The following is a 20165-nucleotide window of genomic DNA, read 5'->3' on the forward strand; positions in this document are numbered from 1 at the left end:
TGCTGTACAGTGAAGCGAATCAGCTGCATACATACCTATATCCCCTCCCTCTTGGACCTCCTTCCCACCCGCCCCATCCCACCCATCTAGGTCGTCACAGGGCACCGAGCTGATCTCCCTGTGCTATACAGCACGTTCCCACTAGCTATCTATTTTACACGTGGTAATGTATTTAGGTCAAACCTAATCTCCCAATTCGTCCCACGCTCTCCTTCCTCCCTCTCTGTGTCCACATGTCCGTCCTCTACGTCTACGTCTCTATTCCTGTACTGCAAATAGGTTCATCCATACTATTTTTCTAGATTCCACATACATGCATTAATACACGATGTTTGTTTTTCTCTTTCTGGCTTACTGCACTCTGTATGACAGACTCTAGGTCCATCCACGTCTCGAGTAGGTGCTCTTTTCAGCCCCATTTTGCAGGGAGGTAAAGATGACAGGGACAAAGGGAAGGGAACTTAAGTCCGTGTCTCCTGAGTTTTTTCTAGTGGGCCACATAGAAGAGGATGACGTTGGTAAGACAATTACCCCTTGCTGGGGTCAGTGGAGAGGCTGCCATCTCAGGCCTGGTCACTCACTCCAGACCCACCCCAGGGCGAGGGGACAGCATCTGGGTCCACGTGACCCCTGTCCAGTCACAGCATCTGAGACGCTCTGGGCGGGTCCCACAGGCAGTGAACGGCAGAGCTGGGATTCAGACCCGTGTCTATCTGACCCCGGCATCCACCATATATCCCTCCTCCTTCCACTTGGCAGGCGGGTAACAGGTCCCGGATAGTGAGATCTCACAGTTCAGAGTATCTGGGAAAAGCAGCCCTCTGGGGTTTAGGTGAGGATAGACTCATGTCAGACTAGCCAATTTCGGGTGCCCCTGGGACTTTTTCTCCCTGGACCTGAAGTGACTCCTGGGATCCAGACAGGACTCAAAGTGTTCCAGTTTCGTTTCTGTCAGGCCCGAGAAGAAGAATATGCCAGAATGTGTATCGTGTTGCAAGTTCAAGTCACAACCGAGTGAATTTATTGGCACAGAAATCAAAGTTTGCCCAAGAATTAATTGAGGATAGTTGAATATATTAATTAGTTTTAAAGACTCTGCTTCCCACTGTCTCATTTCCCCACATCAGCTCGGCATCTTCAGAGGTGGAGGTGATGGTGAGCCTGATAAGGGGGTCCGGAGACAGCTCCAAGGGACCATCCGTCTACCTTCATCTCAAGGTCAATAAAATCATTAAAATTTCATAGGTTGAGAAAAGAAAGTACAGGGCAGTGACGACTTAGGCCGAAGCCAAAAGTAAAGCAAAAAGGACCAGACCTTCCCAGTCTGTTCTGTCTCCTGGATTATGTATGATTCATGCGTAATATTAGCTCTGTTGCAGACAGCAAGAGTGGTTGGCTCATGTAGTTCAGAATCTTCACGAGCAAGCAGGGAGTGTGTATGGAAATGGGAGAAGCAAAACAGAATAAAAACAAACAACTTCAAAAAAAGAAAAGAAGATGAAAGAAAAATTCCTGGGGAGACATATAGGAGGTAGACCTAGAAAAGCCAACAATAAGCAAAGAATAACCTAAGGTCAAGGGGCTCAGAAAAGTCCATTCTCTGCTCCAGATGGAAGGATCCTAAGCCATCCTCATTGGCTTTGTTATGAAGGATGTTCAGAGAACTTCCCCCATCCTCTCTGTTGCCTTGTCAGAATCCACGCGCAGACAGAGGGAGTGGTGCCCTCACCCCTGAAACTCCCTGGTTCTGTTTGAAAAACAACACAAAGAAACCAAGAATATTGTACACAATGGGCAACTTCAAGACTGCTGAGAATCCAAAGATGTTCTACCCCAAGTAGTTCCTTCTCGGAAACTCTAAGGGCTTTAGCTGCTCATGTAAAGCCCAACCCAATACCATCCCATTAAACAACAGAGCATTGAAATGAACTCTTTTTTTGGCAGATTTTTACAAGATTTTAATTTTATATTGGAGCAGTAGAGTTGATTCACAATGTTGTGTTAGTTTCACGTGTGATTCGGTTGTACATATACTTGTATCTATTATTTTTCAGATTCTTTTCCCATATAGGTTATTACAGAGTATTGAGTGGAGTTCCCTGTGCTATACAGCAGGTCCTTGTTGATTATTTTATATGTGGTAGTGTAGTATATGTAGCACAACTAATTTTAAACAATCATTCTAAGGGTTTATCAGAACCCTCGCTCACTCATCGTAGGAAAGAAGAAACTAAGGGCTAGAAAGGTCCAAGACCTTCCAGTGTCCCCAGGTAAAGCAGAAACCTGAATTCACCCAACAGGGCTTTAGACCTGTAACTCCTCACTCAAGGAAGCCTGTTGTTTTCTCCCTAAGTCGGTTCCCCAGCGTGCGGTCTGCCCCAGTGGGCATGTGTCTGCCCAGGTTCTGATCTGCAGTTATTCAGCCTTGTAAACATTCATAGAGGCAGGTCACCCACTTAGGCTTTAAGAGAACATTCTTTTTGAATCCTCTGAAATATACGAGCCAGAAATTTCCATGTATTCAGAATTTTCCAATGTCCATCCGTGGCCTTCCCTCTCTTCCAATTGCACAAACACCAATGTTTCTTAGCTCAGGTTCAGGAATTGCATCTACCAGGGGGTGTCAATGTGCCACCGTATCCCCAGGCAGCAGATTTAAATAGGCAACACAACACGGCTGAAAGCAACAGGTTAATACGTCTTTGCAGCAGGAACCACCACAGCTCTCTCAGGTGACTACCCTCGGGGAAGACTCATGCTTCGCTGCTCTTGATTAAACGCTCGGGAGCTTTTCTGACTCCATCCAGATCTGCCATTTGTCCTTGAGGAGCTTGACAGAGCTTGGAAACTATGAATAACTCTTGCTAGATTCTCACAGGCAAAGACTCCCCGAAATGTGGCCTTTTGGGGTCCGAGTCACTGATAAGATGTTGGGAGAGATAAGAGTAATCCCTGTCTTGTGCTGGAAGGCAATCAACCATGTCGGGGATCAGGAGATTCAGAGGATCTGAGGGGTTGGACCGCTGATGGACTGTGCATGGGGTGGAGAGGACAGGAATCGGATTCAGAGAGGAGTCACAGGAGTGGTCAGGGGATCACCCAGAAGACCTCTGGGGAAGCCCACGCTGTGCTGGGCTTTCCAAAGGGAGGACCCTGTCCCTACCTTGCAGAAATTGCGGGCCCCTGGGAGGACAGACAGGTGGGAATGAGAGAGGCATGGGAGGGGCACATTCTACCCGATGGGGCTGGGCTCTCCCCTCCCACCCGGTCTGCTCCCAGAGTGGCTCCAGCGGGATGGGCCGGTGGCGGGGGGGGGGCAGTGTTGAGGAGAGAAGGCTCATCCCCTCTCCCAACTGCTCCATCCCCTTTGATGGAGAGACGAGGGCAGCTCTGAGAGACCCTAACTCACAGTGCTTACCTGGACCATTCCCAGCTTCCCTTTAGAGTCTGGGGCTCTTGTGCTCCTTTATCCAAAACCATTGCGAGTGAGAGCACAGGGTTTCCTTCAGGCAGTGCGGACGCTCACTGCCGTCAAGACACAGACAGGGTGAAGCCCCCTGGGGAAGGAGTCTAGCTGAGAAGTGGAGGGAACTGTGTCCAAGATTTGGATTTTATTCATCTTTTTATTAATACATTATTTCCTTTGGCCTGTGGTGCTATTTGCAGTTTTGGATTTCTACAGACAAGGATGCTTCTTTAAGGACCTGGTGGCAGTGAGAGGGGGGTGTGGGGAGGGTAGGGAAGGGGGCCCAGGCCAGGCTTGTGCCTGGAGCCATGTAAGCAGAGAGATTCGTCACTCAGGACATGAAGTGGGCAAATTCCTTCCCAGGAGTTGACTCTAGTGAAGGGAAGCTGAGAAACAGGCTGTCATTTGAGAAGGTCGTGGAGGGATGTGGGCTAAAATTGCTCCCTAACATGGGAAGGGCTGGTTTTCTCATACCTGCTGAAGGCAAGAGGAGAGTAGATTCAAATCTCAGCCCGAGGATGTGGGTTAGGTATCAGGGGGAATCTGGGTGCTGAGAGGCAGGAATGGGTTTCAGAGGGAAATGTTCCTTATACAGACAGGGAACCAGCGTCTGTCTCTCTGGGGGAGGGGTTCAGGGGCTGCCTGCCCACAGGCAGGGTGGCCTTAGAGTCTTTTCCCACCCCAGGTCCTGGGAGGGAGCAACCGTGAACCCCTCACTCTTGGTCTTGTGTTCTGGCAGCGGGGAGGCGAGTCCCCAGCGATCCCACTGTCTTTGGTGGCTCGAAGGGGCAGGTATCTGATTCTTAGCTTAAGTGTGGACCCGGGACAGACACTTCCGGCCACCTCCCCTGGCTAAGCCTTTCTTCAGGCTGCCTGGAAGCTTCCTTCCTGCCCAGGCCCCAGAGACGTCCCCCAGAGGTACCATAACCCCTGGCAACCAAGGGGTCAAGGCCCCGTCTCTTCCAAGCATCCCCTCCTCTCCCTGCTGACTCTTTACTCGTACTCTTGTTCTGTCCCCACCCCCTGCCTGATTCCTGGTCCCCACCTGCAGCTACCAGACAGGGCAGCTCGGGGAAGCAGGCCTCTTTAATCCCCTTGGCCGCCTGCTTTGCTCGGGACAGAGCCTGGGCGTCCGCTGGCGGTGCAGCAGGTCCTGTCTCTGCTGGCTTAGCCCTGTGGGGGAGGGGCCTCAGGGACTCCAGCAGCCAGACCGCAGGCAGGCCAAGTTCCCAAGACAGACACAGTCAACGCCATACATCTGGTGACTAGCGACCAGATGCTGAGCCATTTCCAGGCTTGGCTGTGACGGGGGATGGAGAGAAGGCACGACACCCACAGAAAGATGCTGGTTTTGCCTTTGCACTGTGGACGCTCCCTGGTCCCCATCCCGGAGTTAATGAGAGTAATCCCGGGCAGGGTGCACAGTGGGGCTGCAGCACGGGTGCGGGGAGGGCTGGGGAGGGGCGCAGTCACAGGACCTTGGTCAGCTGGTCTCCAGGGTCCTGTGTGCATGGGGTCCAGCGGGCGGTGCCTTCACTTTTGTTCAGAGAGAAGCTTCTGGAATCCCTAACTTAGAACTAGCAAAGACACTTCTTGAGTTCTTTAAGCTACCTCTTCCTGCATTTAAAAATGCATCCGTTTCTACATCTATTCACTCCACACAACGAAGCCTATGGAGGGTCAGTTAGTTATCAGTTCTATTTTATTTTTTAAAAATTCTTTTTATTTTAATTTTTTAAATTGAAGTATAGGGGATTTACAATGTTGTGTACTTTCTGCTGTACAACAAAGTGATTCAGTTATACATGTGTATACATTTGTGCTTCCATATTCTTTTCCATGATGGTTTATCCCAGGATATTGAATATAGTTCCCTGTGCTCTACAGTAGGACCTTGTTGTTTACGCATCCTGTATATAATAGGTTACATCTGCTGACCCTATTGCTTCTATTTTAAATAGTCAATATAGATAAGATTCTTCATTGGAAACCTGCTGTGCATCATATCATCCTTTCCATCAGAAAGTTCTTCCTGGTGTCTAACTGAACTCCCTCTTGCTACGATTCCAGCTCACTTTTCTATAGTGTGTCACTCATTCGCCTGAACTCTCCCAAACGCTCCGTCATTTAATTTGTATGATGGCCTCGGGAGGTAGATATGTTATTATTGTCATCTGACAAATGGGAAGACTGCAGCCGGCTTTGTGCCCATGCTGGGGTGCAGGCAGGGCAGGGTTCCTAGGTCTGCCTGAAATGCTAAAACTCTCTGAGCAACGTCCTGGGTAGGAGCCAGCAGGTGAGCTTAGGAGGAGGCCGAGTTCGGCTCGCCTCCAGCCTCGGGGAGGACCTGCCCTCTCTCGTAGTGGCATTGCTTCCCCCCACCATCTTTAGCTCCTGGTGCCCTCTACTCGCTGCCACTTGTCAAGGTCACCCCTTGTTGCCATGGCTTTCTCAGCCCTTATCACCATCTATAATTACCCTGTTTATTTAGTTCCTTTTTGTTATCTGTTCTGTTCTCTCCAACTCCCTGAATACCAATCTCGTTCCTGCTCTAGCCCCAGCTTGCAGCACGGAGCCGGGCATGTGATAGACTCTCAGTAAATATTTATTGACAGAAGGAAAACAAAGAAGGAACAGGCAAAGAAAGAGCGAGCAAGGAAGGAAAGAAAGAGGGAAACAGAGGAGGGCCTGTCTTTCCCCAAGGCCTTCCTGCCTTTCCTCCCTGACCCTAGACCAGAATTGATTCAATCTTTATGGAACCTCTGGTAGAAGGATCCAAGAAGACTTGGGTTCCCATCCCAGCTCTGCCTCATCTGAGCTATTTAACCTCTCCATACCTCAGTGCCCTTCCTTGTAAAATAGAGATAATTATAGCTACTTCACAGGGTCGCTGTGAGGATCGAATGGACTAATTTCTGCAAAGCCCGCAGCACAGTCTCTGGCGTGTGCAGACATGCAATAAGCCTTCAGTCTTTTTCCTCTGCACTGATTTCAACCCTTCCGCCCCAATCCTGTAAAGCAAAATCAAACCCTGCAGTGTTCCTCCAGCCACGTGTGAGGGGTGCTCTGCCTGGCTGGAACGGGGATCTTTTAGGGAACACACCGCCAGCCTTCCGTCTGTGCCAAAAAAAAGTCACATTGGAAGGGATGCATTTTAATGAGTTTCTTCCAATAACTAAGTAGAAGGTGGACACATATCCCACCAGATGAAGCTACAGTAGGCTGAATTCTAACTTTCTAGCTCTGGGAACATGGGTCAATAACTTGGCTTTTCTGATCTCTGATTTTCTCCTCTATACCCTGGGAATAATGATGATACTGTGTAAGTCATAGAGCAGCTGTAACTGTTGAGTTTACACATGGAGCCTAGAACATAAATGGTCGCTATTGTTGATCTATGGGTTAGAGGAAAAACTACCCTCACACTAAACTAGATTCAAGAAAGCTTGATAGAACTTTCTTTCTTTCTTTCTCTCTTTCTTTCTTTCTTTCTTTCTTTCTTTCTTTCTTTCTTTCTTTCTTTCTTTCTTTCTTTCTTCCTTCCTTCCTTCCTTTCTTTCTTTCTTTCTTTCTTTCTTTCTTCCTACCTTCCTTCCTTCCTTTCTTTCTGTCTCTCTCTTTCTCTCTCTTCCTTCCTTCCTTCTTTGTGTGAGGTCTTAGTTGCAGCAGTCATGCTCCTTAGTTGAGGCATGTGGGCTCCTTCATTGTGGCATTAGAACCCTTGGTTGCGGCATGCATGTGGGATCTAGTTCCCTGACAAGGGATCAAACCCGGGTCCCCTGCATTGGGAGCGTGGAGTCCTAACCACTGCGCCATCAGGGAGGTCCCTGGTGGAACTTTCATTAATCGCTAGTTACTTTTGTACATCTTATCTCCTTTTCTCTTCAAATAACACGGGAAGAGGACCCGCTTCCCATTCTTCATTCATTTATCAGTTCGCTCATTCAACAAACACTAACTGTAGCCAGAGAGACAGATAGCTTTCTGACAATGGTTAACCATCCATAAAACATGGTGGTGTGCAGATGTAGAAAACAAACTTATGGTTACCAAAGGGGAAGTGGGAGGAGGGATAAATTAGGTGGCTGGGATTAACAGATACACACTCCTATATAGAAAATAGTTAAACAACAAGGACCTACCATATAGCAGAAGGAACTGTATACAATGCCTTGTAATAACCTATAATGGAAAAGAATAAAATATTTAGATACATACATATATACGTATAACTGAATGACTTTGCTGTACACCTGAAACTAACGTGATACTGCAAATCAACTACACTTTAATTAAAACAAACAAGCAGACATGGTGGTGTGTAGGTGACTTCTTTAACAGCCATTCTCCTGTCCTTTATTGCAGGGCTCACCACTGTATCGCTTGTTCCCTCGGGGCGGGGGTTTTCCTCTGGGTACCCCTGCTTGGTCAAGTGTCCCCTCATTTCCAGCTGCTCTTGCTGGCCAGGGCTCCCTACCAGCCTCTCCATCACCCAGCCTCCCTGAGCCTTGCACTTCATTGGATCTATCTCATTCACATTTTCTTCAGAGTCTCTGAGCTTTGAATATAGGTCAGCTGCTTCTACACTTTTAAAAACTTTAAAACCCTTGACCAAGTGAATAAACGCTAAAAATAAACGGTAAAAAAAACCTTTTTTTTTTTTTTTTTGCCAAGCCATGTGGCATACAGGATCTCAGTTCCCCGACCAGGGATGGAACCCATGCCCCCTGCATTGGGATCACAAAGTCTTAACCACTCAACTGCCAGGGAAGTCCCCCAAATGGGTCGTTTTTGGATCATGGAAACAAACACTCAGAAACACGTCTATTTCTTACACACATTTCCATGCACGATATTGAGTTCAAAATACATGAAGTTTATGGCCACTGCACATTGTAGAAAACCTAAACTTAACTTTAAAAGATTAGGGGGGAAAAGGCCCACAAATGCGTATGATAGGCGAATGCGCTATCTCCCTGTCACCTCTGAGACTTGGCATTTATGAATTCACCACGAGTTGTTTTCATACCATCACTGGATGTTTACTTCGTCATTAGTTGCGTGAACAAGTAAAAATCATGTTCAGCTGCATCTTGGAGGAAAATAGCTTCTCTCTCTCTTTCTCTCTCTCTCTCTCTCCCCTCTCTCTCTAGAGGGTCAATGGAGTCCAATGGGTGGCGCTGGATATAAAGTTGTGAACAGGTCACACCACGTCCCCGCGCTTGTGCACTTCCAGCCAGAGGAGGGCACGAACTTTTACTCTTTCGAGAACTATTTGTAGAGTTTCTCTAATGGTGGATCTGGGAGCTGAGAATTCAGAGGAAAGCAAGACAGGCTGCTTTCGTGGAGTGGATATATTCGACTAGAGGGGAGCTAGACAAGAAGTGAACACATAATAAATAGGCAGATAAATGAGATGATATCTGATATTGATTAGATGCGAACAGCGGGGTTGACTGAGACCATGGTGCTCCCTGGGATTGGATGCTGAACGGCCCTCAGAGGAGGTGACCACGGAGCTGAGTCCTGACGGACGCAAAGGAGCCAGGACAGCCCCAAAGGAGGAAACAGCAGGTGCAAAAGACCGGGGCAGGGGCAGTGTGGCACATGGTCTGAGCAGCACTGTTGGTGGAAGCACAGTGATGTGAGGTCGGTCTGGGCAGAGCCCAGGTTATACAGGTCCTTGTGGTGGTTAGGACGAGGGGATGCCAAGGAAGGCTTCCGCCAGAGAGCAACACGATCTGATTTACACAAGAAATACCTGCCTCTGACCTGGCGAAGGTGTCAGGGGGAGGAGAGAGAGAGGCAGCAGAGACATGAGCGAGCAGAGGTTATTTCTGCAGCTAAGCAGGCGTGATGGTGGTTTGGACAGCAGTGGCAGTGATGGAGATGGAGCCAGGAGGACAAAGGGGTTCTGGATATATTTTGTAGGAAGAGCAGAGAAGACTTGCTGATGGATTGGATGCGGGGATGAGAGACAGAAAAGAATCAAGATCGAATCAAGTTTTCCTCAATTGTTTTGCCATTGACAGAGCTGAAGAAAGCACGAATTCAAAAAAATAAATATATAATAAACTATATTTGGTGCAAAGAAAGAAAAGAAGAGGGTGCTAAGCTCATTTTTCTAGAGTAGAATCTCAGCCACAGATGCCCGGTGGAGATGCACCTCTCAACCCCACCCAGGGCTCATGGGGTCTGAACTCCTGCTAAGAGCTTTTGCAGAAAGGATCGTGCCAGACGCCGATCGCAAGCCCTGTGCTTCCAGCAGCCTCTGCTCCTGGAAGGCTGGTCATGCTAACCTCAGAGGAAATTCAGTTGGTCTGGCATAATTGGATCTTCCTGGTCTAATCTAATCTGCTCATTTTATGGGCAACCTTTTTCTTTTTGATCGTCAGCCTTTTCCCCCAGCTTTGTTATTCTTCCCTAGCAGCCAGATAAACAAAGTCTTCGCCCTTTGGGCTTCATGTTTGCAAACACACTCTTTACAGGCCCCCTTAAAGCAGCCCGGCGTCCGCTGCCTTCCCCTCCCAGAGGTTCTGGGGGGAGAGCCTTCCTGAAGTGCCGGGGAGGACAGGGCTCACAGAGGCAGAAGAATACTGCCCGTGGCCTGGCATCTCCCCCCGGCGGGGCCACACGCCCGCCCCTGCATTTTCTCTGCAGCTCACGTGGGCGCTTCCGAGTCTGTCCTCGGATCCGGCAAGGAGAGCCAGCTGCCTCCTCCAAACCAGACCTGGCAGTTCAAATGATTCCTCAAATGCCAAATTGACACCGGCTGTCTCTTCATGAAGCCCCGTCAGCTCTGCCAAGCACGGAAGGAAGCTGACCTCACCGACGTCCCCACGTGCTGGGCCCTCTGCACTGAATCCCATCTCAGGTTGTGAAACAGGCATTCTTATCTCCATGTTCATGGAGAACACTCAGGTTCAGAGAAGCAAAGTCATTTATCCTGTTGACAAGTGGAAGGAGTGGGGTTTAAACGGAGTCCACACCACCTCCCAGCCTGACCTTCGCTACCTTTGTGACACCTGCTGACCCCCCTCTTCGCTTCGCCAGCCCTACCTACTGGCCTTCTGCAACGATGTTCTCAGTCTTAGCGCCCACAGCTCGGACCCCACAGCCCCCAGGCACCGGAGAGCCAGCATTTCGGTCAGTGCTAAGCCCACTGGTCTTTGCAGTTCCTAGTGGCCTTTCTTCCATCCTCGCTTCTCCATCTGGCCCAGGGGAGCCCGAGCAAAGGGGACCAAGCCAGGACCAGAGTGATGCTGTGAAAAACCCATTGCTGAAAATGGGTACAGTCACTGGGAGTGTGGATGGACTGGAAAAATGAACCAGGAAACAGTGGCTCTGGCTCTGCAATTCAAGGCTGCACAGAGCAGCGAGATACACAGACAGGAAAAGAAAGGAAGGAAGGAAGGAAGGAAGGAAGGAAGGAAGGAAGGAAGGAAGAAGCAAACGTAACTCACCACAAACTCCAGGGTCTTTATTGCTCCTAAGCTTTTCTTAGTGACTTTCCATTTTGTCTTGTTTATTTCCAGGTTTAATAGAATACATTGGGGAATTAGGTCTGTGAAAACACAGGCAGTCAGCTCAGACGGGCATCAGTCAGCGGCAGGGCTGGAATTCAAGTCTGACTCCAGACCACGTGTTTCCAGGCCAGAGGCTCCGGGGAGCCTGCACACACTCTGCAGGTAGACTGGCCTCTTTTTCTTTTTGTAGGAAGTAGTGTTCACCACAGGACAAGGGCCACAGTTTAGTTTCTTTGCCCCCCAAATGTCATTTATCTGTGATGATCCAGGATTGGTCCTGATGGTGTGTCATCAAACAGGTCATTGTGATCTATGTTAATGCAGGTGAGGTGATGTTTTTTTTTTTAAGGTCGGCAACTGAAAATAGAGGGGAGGCCCATGTTCAGGAAGCGTACATGGAAATCCAGCCCTGCCCTTGAGAAAGGGGCCGGGCCAACCTCCGGCAATTCACAGTGGGTGGTTTTCTGTCCCTCCTTTGAGAGGCCTCGAATTTGGACTCCGCACAGCTCTTCCCCCCAGCTGTCACCAAGGAAGCAGCCAAGACCCCCCACCCATCCTAGTCTGCCTCACGCCCCCTCCTCCCTCCTCCGTGTGTGTGGGCAGGCGGAAGGATATGGGGGAATGTGGCCTCACGAGTGGTTTCAGTAGTGCGATGGGATTCTGGCTCATCTGTGAGGTTGCTGAGTCCCCACAGAGGTCGGGCTAAGAATGGATAACTAATGTCACTGACTCCAGGAATACAACAAGGGCCATGGGCAAGGAACAAAAGTCAAGAAAAAATAAAGATTAAAATATATACTGAGTAAAGGGGACTCTGCCCTGGCGGCCCGGCTGTTAAGACTGCGCCTTCCGATGCAGGGGGTGCGGTTCGATCCCTGGTCGGGGAGCTACGATCCCAAGAGCCTCGCAGCCAAAAACCCGAAACATAAAACAGAAGCAGTATTGTAACAGATTCAATAAAGACTTTAAAAATGGTCCACATCAAAAAATATTAAAAAAAAAAAATGTACTGTGTGAAGGAAAGAGCAGGAGAGAATGGAACTGAGCTCCCACGAGTGTGAGAGAGGGGGAGGGAGTGTGGGCAGACGTGGCCAGCACAGTGGACCGAGGGGCAGTCTGACGAGGCCAAGGCCGCGTGAATTCCTGTCCGCCTCCGGGCGACCCATCAGATGGCGCGTGGGTCCGCGAGGACCTTGGCCCGACCTCCTGCCCTGGGAGCTGTGAGGGGCGAGTGGGCAGAGCTGGCCCAGGGCTAAACCCTGAGCTGCCAGGTCAGGGTCACGGCGTGCGGGACCCAGGAGAGGGTGGACGGCGGGGCGGCACCACGCTCTGCCTCGGCTGCTTCCCCAGTCACCACCGGCCGGGCTGGAGGAGAAGGGCTTGCCCACAGATGCCGGCAGAGGCGCAGTCTCTCCTTTGCTGGCAGAGCGCGTGCTGAGGGTGAACAGAAGCATCTTTGGGTGCCTCCAGACTCTTATGACCAAGGAAGTAATTTGGATGTGGTGCCTCCAGAATCACGGTGGCACTTGCTATAGGAGGAGGGGGCCAAGTTCAGCCGAGGGCCCTACAAGGGCCGAGCGTGGTGCTTCCGGCTGGCGCTGGGAGAGAAGGGAGGAGAAGAGATGGAGAGGAAGAAATTGGAGAGGCAGGCCACAGATGGGGGCAGTTTGCCGAGTCCTGCCGTGCAAGAGTTACCTGATGTGGATTTTTCCTGTACCGGCTCTGTTGAAACAGTACAATACGATATGATACAATACAATATTGATATAATATAATATAGTATAATATAATATAATATAATATAACACATTCCTATACCATGAAATCCACCCACTTAAAACTACAATAGTGGGTTTTGGGTATAGTCACAAAGGTGGACAGCCATCTCCACCATCAATATTAGAACTGTTTCATCACTTCAAAAAAGACACTCCGTACCAATTACAGTCACTCCGCACTGCCCTCTCCCGCCACCACTGGGAACTACTGATCTAACTTTCTCTCTATGTAGATTTGTCCGTTCTACACATTTGTACAAATGGGAAATCACCATATCTGGCTGCTTTCACTTAGCATAATGCTTTCAAAACTCACCGTGTTGTAGTATGTATCAGTACTTCTTTTTTTATGGTTGAATAACATTCCATCGTATGGACAAACCCTATTTATTTATTGATTCATCCGTGGATGGACATTTGGGTTGTCTGCAATTTCTGGCTGTTACGAACAATGTCGCTGTCAACATTTGTGCACAGCTTTTTATGTGGACATGTGTATTTTCCAGTGAATCCCCTTGGCAACAAATAGGCGTTATAATCACCAATGTATTAGGAAAAACTGCGGAGAGGTTAAGTAACCTTTTTGAGACGGAAAAACTTCTTGTGATTCAGTTTGATTACGATTAGAAGGGCAAATAAGAGGAAGTAAAGTGGAATTTCACTTCACCTTTTTCAGGACACTATACACACCAGTGAGTAAAAGGGAGGAGAGGAATGAGGAAAAGTGCGTCAGCAGGCCTGCCGTGGGCTCCGTGGGCCCTCTTGGGGGCAGGTCTCGGCGAGGCCTTGGGTTTGCCCACCCTGGCCCGGCTCTGAGTCTGGGAGAGGACTTCCTCCCACTTGCTCTCTTGTTTCAGGGGCAGACACTCGTCAAAAGCAGCGCAAGACAGTTGCTGGAGCAGCTCGTCACACTGTGAGGACGCAGGTGGGGCGTCTCCGCAGCAATGTCCCCACTCTCAGAGGATCCCCTGGGGTGGGCCCTGCCCGGTGACAAGAAGAGCCCCAAAGGGAGGAATTCAGCACAGGCTCAAGGGCGGCTCTAGGACGCGGAACTACAGGGTCATGGGGGCTGCTGACTCTGCTTCCCTCTGCCTCCAGGGCTTTCCCAGAAAGTTCTTGGACATGGGAGGGTGGGTGACGTGCCGCCCCATTAATGCAACTCCCGTGGCTCGGCGGAACCCAAGCCAAAGCTGGTAATCATTGACCCTCAGAAGCTCCCGGGGCAGAGCGGCAGGATCCACAGGAGCGCGGGCTCTGCAGCTAATCCCCTGCCCTGTGGTTAGAGCCTTGCCCTTCTCATTACCTTTCCGGGAAGCATGCTGTTATTGCAGCCTGGACACTGGTGAAGAAAAGCCCAGAATTTAAAGGCATCACAGATAATGACACGGTTGGATCTTTCATTCAATGTATGGTTGTAACTTGAAAGAGAAGTTAGAGCTGGAGGTTGCATTCCTGAAGGTGTTAATGGCTGGATCACTTTGCATGCCTAAGTGCTGTCTGAGCTCTTTCTATCCATCTGTAATAGATATGAATGGGCCCATTTTTCAGATGAGGAAATGGACACACTGAGAGATGGGATGGTACCGCGAGTGAGGGCTAGTGACTGACCAACTCCAGATTCAAACCCCACACACCCACCTCTTAAATCCTGCCCTGTAGGCCCGTTGCTGGGGCAGGAAACATAAGCTAGCATATAGGACTGAAAGGCCTTCAGAGGTCCCCTCCAAACTCAGGAACCTGGGGTTCTGCGCCTTCTCTTTGCATGTCTCTTGGAACAGGGATGGCCCAACATGACACCCTTCACCTGTGGGTACAGCCTCATGACTAATAGTCCCCCAGTGCCAAACTCAAGGCATCAGAATTATTCCTCTATATTATAAGTCTTCAAGGCTTAGGATTCTATATGTTTTCTTAAAAACAAAGTGTATTTTCTTGTTGCAGACACTCAGGAAAGTATGTTCAGGGCCTCTAGTCCACATGGAATTCATTCCTTTTTGGGCTGGAAAGACTGAATTGATGTAATACCAACCCAAACCACAGAAAACTAGAAGGGTCAGACTAATAACGGGGTCACTGCACACATATAAATACAACTTTTGGTAAACATTAAAATTCTTTTATTAAACGTCAGTGCCATTTGAGGTGGGTGCTTGAGAGAGATTTAAAAATTATTTTATTACATATGTGTCCAGTTTTCAGAAAAACAAACTACACTCATCCCCCAATACACATACTTTTACAAGCCAAACAAGTGAGAAAATGATTATTTTATTTGAAAAAGTGATTCTTTGCTTTATAAACTTATTCAGTAAAGGATTCCTTTAAATATCTAATATTCTAATGCATATATCATACAACTTACTCTACACAAGCAGTTTCTGTTCATATATTATCTTTCGGGAACACCATTTATTGGTTTTGGTTTCAGTATAAGATTTGTATCTAGACTTGTATAACGATACTTTCATTGTAATGGATTTCTTTTGAATAGAAATGAGAATAGGGCTTCCCTGGTGGCGCAGTGGTTGAGAGTCCGCCTGCCGATGCAGGGGACACGGGTTCGTGCCCCGGTCTGGGAAGATCCCACATGCCGTGGAGCGGCTGGGCCCGTGAGCCATGGCCGCTGAGCCTGCGCGTCTGGAGCCTGTGCTCCGCAACGGGAGAGGTCACAGCAGTGAGAGGCCCGCGTACCGGAAAAAAAAAAAAAAAAGAAATGAGAATAAAAGGCTATGAGACTAGAAATGCCTTTGGGTCCTTGTGTTAATTTAATTTTCAGCTCTAGGTTCACCAGAAACTAGAATTCAACGGTTAGGACAGTGGTGCTCAGGACGTCTGGCCTGAGTGCATGGTGGAGACCTGAGAACTGACCCTCCCACCTCTTCCATGGCGGAGGGTTCCATCTGGTCCTGGGACGGACTGAATGGAATTTCACCCAAGATTCTCTAGGGACCTGTCATCTCTCTCCAGATGATAACCATATTTGTTGTGTTTTACTACGTATTTTCCATACTGTGTTTTCACCCCCAATCCTGAGCCCAGCAAAGGCAACTTGGCAAATTCCAAGCCCAACAACTGGAACCCCAAAGCCAGAAGCCCTTGGGTCACTGCAAATTCCAGTCATACGTGAAGCTTTGAAAATCATCTCCTGCACCTCTTCAGACAGAGGCAAGTGACTTCATGTCCGCACTGGCTTCTCAGTAAACAAGCCAGTGGACAACCCAGGTTGCGAGAGGTTTCACACTCGTGGCTGGGCAGACACTGGGCTTCTTGCCCCAGAAGGTCCCTGCTTCAGGGCACCATTGAACTGTGCTCTAGAGGGCGCTGTTCACAAAGGATACAGCTGGGAGGCCCTCCACCCAGGTCTTAATGACCACTTTACAGTCTGCAGAGGCTTTTCTCAGCCCTGGGCTTCCCTTCATTCATTTTCCCTTGGTTTATCCTCTTCACTTTGGCTCAATCCATGCATAGCCAACAAAGCCGTGCCTTCTTTTGGTAAAGTACAAAACTCCCTAAAGTTGAGAAGATAGACTCCTTAGAAAATCTTTAGAATAAAAGCCAAGAAGACCCAACCCTGTGACTGTGAGTTTCTCTCGTCCTCGAGGGTTCTCTCACTCTGTGGTCACCATTCCCCACGGCCCCCGGGGATGTGTGGCTGTCCCTTCAAAACTCTGAATCAGGCAGAGATGAAGGGCCCCCCCTAACGGGGGTCCCTTTGCAGAACCAAGACATGCTGACATTTCCAAAATACTTCAAAAAACAACTTTGAAAATACACATAGAATTAGTGTCAACTTCCAAAGCACAGGTTTCCTACCCCACAGCGAAGGCATGCCGCCACCAAAGACTGGTGAGACCCTGCGGACACCTGGCTTGGGGCCAGCCTCACAGACTCCCAGGCTGGCTGTCCTGGTGGGAATATCACATCTCTTGATGCTTCCTGCTGGGTCCCGATCCAGGTGCCAGGAAGTGATACAGGTCTTTGTGGGGAGAGTAGAATTATCTGAGGATGACCGACGGCCCTTGTAAACTAGTTAGCTAGACAGAACTTAAAAACTGAACTTGAATATTTTAGCTCCTTTTAATGACTTTGTATATTTAAATTTGGTCCTTCATTTTCACATTCTGATACAAAAGCCTGCAAATACACATGTGCGAGTGTGACCCCTGGAACAACGGTGTGGAATCATCAATTGGTTATAGAACGGCTTTATGACCTCTTAGTTACACCTCTTCTGCCTTTTGGGGTGTCAGTGCCTCCCAGCCAAAGAGCAGCAGGGGTTGACTTGTCGCAGCTAGTGAGCACGCGCCCCTGAGGAATGGTGGGGAGCCTCGCTTGAGAGAGTGTTACACAGCACATAATCAAGATTTGGGCTTGTTCTAGGTGATTTGGGAGAGTTAAGGAAGCAATACACTGTGCTCTGGGTTAGATGTCAAGAAATAGGGGTAATTCTGTGATGGAGTATGTTAATAAATCTTATTATCTAGAAGCAGAGAAGACCCGTGTAAGGCTAAAGCTGTTATTGGTAAAGGAGCAGGGATCACTCACGGTGCCAGCACAGGGGGACATGTGGTCGTTTTCATGGTTTGGACCATGTTCATGTTTCTGTCTGTGTTCAGACATGATTCTGATGTTGATATCCTGTGAAACCGGGTTCAACAAGAGAACACCAAGACCCGGCTGTGAGCCCCAGGACAGCTCCCGGCAGCACTGAGACCTAGACGTAGTGCCAGGCTGGCTCCCAGCTGTCTGGAGCTGCTTTCTCCTTTTCAACGGCGTCTGTAGATTGTCAGTGATACAATCAAATGCTACTTAATGTCTGTGGTAAGAGAAGAAGGGCATCACCCCTGGTAGTGCACCAAGGAAAATTCTCTCCCTCTATCCTGTTCTCACCTCTCCAGGATAAGGCTCCCGCCCTGATGATGGGCAGATCCTTTATACAGACGTGTTTGGCTTTCTCAGGTCTGTTCCACAGGTCAGGATGGGCTCTGAAGCCAGTACTGTTCACAGACATCGACGTGTTGTCAGAACCTTTGTCGCCCTCTCTCTCAGGGGCCGTGTCCCTCGCCTGCGTGTCGTTTCCCCACGCAGCCCCTGTGACTCTGCAGAGCAGACCCTCAGCGGCCTGGGCGGTGATGCCTGGTGAAGCTGCTGCGCGGGTTTAAACTTCTGAGTTGATAATAACAGTCGCTACTGTTTATTGTGTAATTGCTGTGTTCTAGGAACTTTACATATGCGATTGCATTTAAACCACGCTACAGCCTTGGAGAGCATATGCTCACAGTCATTTCACAGGTGAGGAAGCTGAGGCCCAGTTAGCCTAAGTGGCTTGCTCAGGTCACCTGGCCATCAAGTGACAGATTCAAGTCCATGTCTGCGCTCAGCCCAGCTGGACTTCCTCCAGTCTACCTGCTGCCTTTGGTTCTTACCTGTGCCACGAACGTCCTGCGCCAGGGCTCCCACCCCATCTTGATCCCCACGCATGGCAGAGCTCTATAGCTATTCAGGTGATGCCCCTGGACCGGCAGGCTCCAGAGATGCCTACAGAAGCCGGTGTGCCGTAGGAGAGCACCAACACCCCCAGACCTTATGATTCACTGGCTCTTGTTCCCAAACTCTGTTCTCTGGAAGGAACCAGGCGCCTAGGAAAGTCTGTGCTGCATTCCCACCCTGGACACAAGCAACTTGTGGCTTCACAGGGGAGGGGGCCTGTGAGCACACTCGGCCCCAGGGAAAGGTGGGGTATTACTGAAGTGCAGTCCCAAATCTAGCCTGGAAGGGTCCTGAGGCTCATGCCCATGAGGCCAGGAATAATTATTTCCACCGGCCTTGCCAAGTTCTATGTAAGAACCCAGGCTGAGCCCAAGTGAGCAGCCTGGTAGAGCTAAAGACATCAGAGGTGATTTCTCTCCGAATATTGAACGAAAAGGAAACAATGCCCTCTGTCGACAATAGGTCTCCATATAAGTATCCCCAGGAACTGGCTGACTGGATGCTCCTGGGCACTGAGGCTTTGCAAATCCAGCTGGGTGGCCATCCTCCAATAGCTTGAGGTCGTTTTCATAGAAAACAGGAAGTCCTCTGCGGTAACAGATGTATTTGTTTTAGCTCCTCAGCAAAGGTGTGTTAAAGAGTGTAAGCTTAACCTTCAGCCCGTTGCATCTCCTCTCCGGTGGCTGCTTGAAAACCCTGTCCTCAACCCCTTCAGGGCAGCAAACCTGCCCCATTGTAATTATCGGGTAGTGACTGAACGACTACTCATCCTTGAGCAACTTGACAGCAGGGACTGTTACCTCTTTTGCTTCCTAGTGTAGCACCTGGCATGTAGTAAGTTCAATCAGTAGAGAGTTTGCTTGATTTCACTGCTTAAGAAGGCGGAGACCTTGGGCCATGATCCCATTGCATGCCTTGCTACGGTAGGACCTCAGGAAATGTTGGTTAATGGTCTGAAGCAAAGCCATCAATTTTCAGGGCAGCTTGAATTTCTCCTCCAGCACCATCGCAAAGGGACTACAGAAAGTCATTTGACTTCTGCTCTCAGGCTCAATAACTCCTATTTCCTACCTCTGACAGACAATCTTGACTCTCAGAAATGTCCTGAGCTGTGAGAGGTTGGACTAATAGGCAGACTACAGCAACTGTTTTTTCATCTATAGAGAGGAACGAACGATAGCCTTTGTAATTCTAAATAAGAGATAAAAGCAACATCTACTTGCCGCCTCCTCTCTGGTCCAGTGGCTGCTGAGTCCCGGAGCGGGTAGAAGGCTGTGTGATATTGGCCGCGGGAAACTCCAAATTCCCAATTCCTCGTTCTCAGGGGGTGGCCTGTTTCTTTAAATATCATCAAGGAGCACAAACTGTAGGTACCTCACTTAGGGTTTGGTTGCCATAGGTATTGTATGCAAATAAAGCATGCGTTTTTATGGAGAAAAGGAGATTCGGGAGGAAAATGTTTATTTTCAAGAATTTGAAAGGCTGATCACCTGAAGAGAGTTCACACTTCTTTAGAAGTATCCTGAGTTGTCCCCGAGGCAAGACGAGACCGGGTGCTGTTGCTATCAGTTTCTCCTCTAGGTCTAGATGAGAACGTCTCGCAGGGCACACAGGCGCTAAGTGCACTGGCCCTTGCTGGTTCCAGCCGGTGTGTCGCGCTGTCCCCCAGCACCGTCGCCGTTTACTCAGCAGTTCTTTCAGTTCCCCTGTGCCCCTGCCTCTGCCACATACACAATTACAGTGCTGCACAAAAGTGTCTCTTCCTAAATATCTCTATTGGACGGGGAGCCACGTAAGTGGGAGCAGACTCATTGCTCTTATGCATGCTTTGTTTAATTGACTGTCATCCAGCAAACAGTTACAGAGTTCCTACCACGGTGACGCTAATGCCATCTCCAGGCCTTG

The 20165-nt window shown here is 49.1% G+C and overlaps 1 protein-coding gene across 3 annotated transcripts in view; it reads left to right on the plus strand.

The window, feature by feature from the left end:
- The window catches only part of KCNJ1 (potassium inwardly rectifying channel subfamily J member 1), a 29715-nt gene that overhangs the window by 3106 nt on the left and 6444 nt on the right, over positions 1-20165 (plus strand). Inside the window, exon 2 of one of the 3 annotated variants that reach the window (XR_004351223.1) lies at positions 13628-15266. The exons of 1 other annotated variant lie outside the window; for it this stretch is intronic. The gene's annotated coding sequence lies outside the window, so the exon portion shown is untranslated. Of the gene's footprint in view, positions 1-1127; positions 1930-13627; positions 15267-20165 lie in introns of those variants that run through there. One more of the 3 variants, XR_004351224.1, reaches the window with a different exon arrangement.

The sequence above is a fragment of the Phocoena sinus genome, chromosome 8 (assembly GCF_008692025.1).
Source record: "Phocoena sinus isolate mPhoSin1 chromosome 8, mPhoSin1.pri, whole genome shotgun sequence".
NCBI lineage: Eukaryota > Metazoa > Chordata > Mammalia > Artiodactyla > Phocoenidae > Phocoena > Phocoena sinus.